General features: G+C 35.2%; 1 long non-coding RNA gene across 1 annotated transcript; it reads left to right on the top strand.

The window, feature by feature from the left end:
- The first annotated feature begins 232 nt into the window (after positions 1-232).
- Positions 233-2,249, top strand: LOC145651395 (uncharacterized). The gene is made up of 3 exons (XR_014117337.1): positions 233-582; positions 1,950-2,051; positions 2,156-2,249. It is a non-coding gene; the product is annotated as an uncharacterized LOC145651395 (long non-coding RNA).
- The last annotated feature ends 294 nt before the right edge of the window (positions 2,250-2,543 follow it).

Here is a 2,543-nt window from a genome sequence, read left to right as displayed (position 1 = left end):
ATAATGATGAGTGGTGGGTGAATCATAACATTATTTTTTTCACATATTCACACAATTATTGTCACACAGTTTAAATTGTTCTCTTGAAAAATGAAGTTGTCTATACTTTAAATATTGTGTTTTAGTTTTCAGAGCTGCCAATTAACTGAATATATTGTGCAATTTTATTGTCTGATCTGAGACTTTACAACTGTACTTTAATATTTCAAATGATTATTCTTCTAGTGTATTTGACTGTGTCTGGAGGTCATGTTGTTTCTGTATATGCGGGAGAGGACAGCACTCTGAACTGCTCTGTACACTCCCACATCCCTCCTGAGGAGCTTGAAGAAGTCTCATGGAAGAAAAGGAAAACAGATGAAGACATGGTAGTGTTGCAATTTATAAATGGTCAGACTGTGCCAGAGTCAATCCATGAAACATACAGAGACAGAGTTGAGCTCTTCAGCCGTGAGGAAATCCACAAAGGAAACTTCTCGCTTAGGCTGAAGAACATTCAGACTGAAGACAAAGGCTTCTACATATGTGAAGTATTCCATGAAGACCTATCAGCTAACACCACAGTGGAAGTACAGCAGCTGGGTGAGTAAGCATTTTTGTTCTCGGTGTGGTGCAAAGCATGTGGGTGATGTAGGGGAGCTGGAGCACAACATGACCTAACAGATATGTAGTGAATCACTGCTGGGACTTGAGGAATGTACAAATATCCATCTGCTCAGGAGCTATGACTCCATTAATGATTTTACAGCAAGAGGGTAAAAACAATAGCAAGCCAGAATCCAACACTGTTTAAACCATAATCTGTTTAAACCAGAAGCACTGTCAGGAATCCCTGCATATCTGAGCTCCATCTACTCAAGGACATCAGTTACGCTGGAGCATCTGAAGTGGAAGAACATGGATGATGAAGACTCGTCTCAATAAATTAGTTAGCTAGATAGATATCTAGTGTTAATGTTAAAATTAGCCACTTTAATCCATGTTATGAGCTCTAACATTTTACATTCTGAAATACTTTTTTCTTGATCAATAAATTAATTCCATCAAACATACTAAATAATTGCAGTGGAATTGGAATATTAGTAACTTAATCCAAGGGTATTAAAACAAGAAAGAAAATATTTACTTTCTGACATTCTTGTGGGAATGATATGGAAATGTCTGTTAACATCACAGTAGCAGTGTGAGTGCAGTTTTCCACATAGTTTAATCCTAAACAATCTCAGGTTCTGTACTGAGATAATTTTTTTCTTTGTATGGCAGATAAAGTACTGCTCTAAATTTGCCATCTTAAACGTTGCATTGTTACCATGGCAACATTTACAGTTGCACAGAGTGTTGCTGTTGAGTGCACAAGTTTCTAAATCACAAAACATTTTGTGATTGTGCATGCTTGCCCAATGTGGGTTGCATTCGAATTAATTCAAATCATTTGTGGGTGTGTTTATGTTTGTCCTCTCACCCCATCGCCCTCTTTATTTCTTTGACATTTAGATGGATAGTTTATGTGATTAAGGAAAAGTGCTGTAGTTTTGTTATTCTCTTGCTGATACTTTGCTTGTCCTTCTTTTAAATTTTAAAATTTTAAATAAGATCCACTTATTAATTGTGAAACCTACAATCTGAATAGCTGATTAGTCGCCTCAACAATCAATAGATATTTTAACTGCCAAGATAGTTGTTAGGTGTAGCCCATTAATATATATATTTTTTTGTTTGTTTGTTTGTTTGTTTTTTGTTTTTTTGTTTTTTTGTTAATGCATTGCCTGGCATTTCAAAAAGTAGCATCACCATGCAAATTTTGAAAAACAAACAACACAGCTAGAAGCACAAATTAGTATAATAGAAAATACAATTACACAAGTCAGGAGTGGTTCTGTTTTTCATTCACATTTTTCATTTTTACATTTGAATGACATTGTATAAGCACTGATTTCTGTGCCACACAGGTTTTTCCAGTATGCACACAGGGGTGTTGTGTTTCTGTATCCTGGCATTTGTACTTCTACTTGTGCTAGGCTACGCAGCATACACTTCTATAAAAAATAACAGTAAGTCAGGTTGATTTGATTATTCCTAAAATTAAGAAGTTATGAAACATATTAATGAAGTTGACGCTTTGAAGTTGTATGCACATGTTTTATCTCCTCTACAGAAAACACCAAATCAGACTTGGCTCTACAGTGCACATTTGTCTGCTGTCCAACCATTGCTTTGGCCCTTGCCTTCATCCTTTGGGGTGTGACCGAGGGTAGGTACTTGTAGTTAATATTTTATACTTTTTAGTTATTGTTATGTTAACTGTAATAATATCAATATAGCAAAAACAGGATACATTGTTAAATTTTAACATTTTGATATCGCTTGATTCACAAATCCGTAAACATGCAATAAGAGTGACTTCTTGTTAGAGATGAAAACTTGGAGTGGTTCCTTAATTTTTGCCAGTACTACAGATGTCTAGGTCAGCTGAAAATTGTAAAAATCTCATTTTCATTTCCTGGCTGTTTGAAAAATGCAAGAAATTTGCTTATTCACCAAGA

Source organism: Electrophorus electricus, chromosome 15 (assembly GCF_041902795.1).
Source record: "Electrophorus electricus isolate QZ-2024a chromosome 15, ASM4190279v1, whole genome shotgun sequence".
In the NCBI taxonomy this organism is placed as follows: domain Eukaryota; kingdom Metazoa; phylum Chordata; class Actinopteri; order Gymnotiformes; family Gymnotidae; genus Electrophorus; species Electrophorus electricus.
The sequence above is the reverse complement of the archived record's forward strand: the minus strand, read 5'-3'. Positions and strand labels throughout refer to the sequence as shown.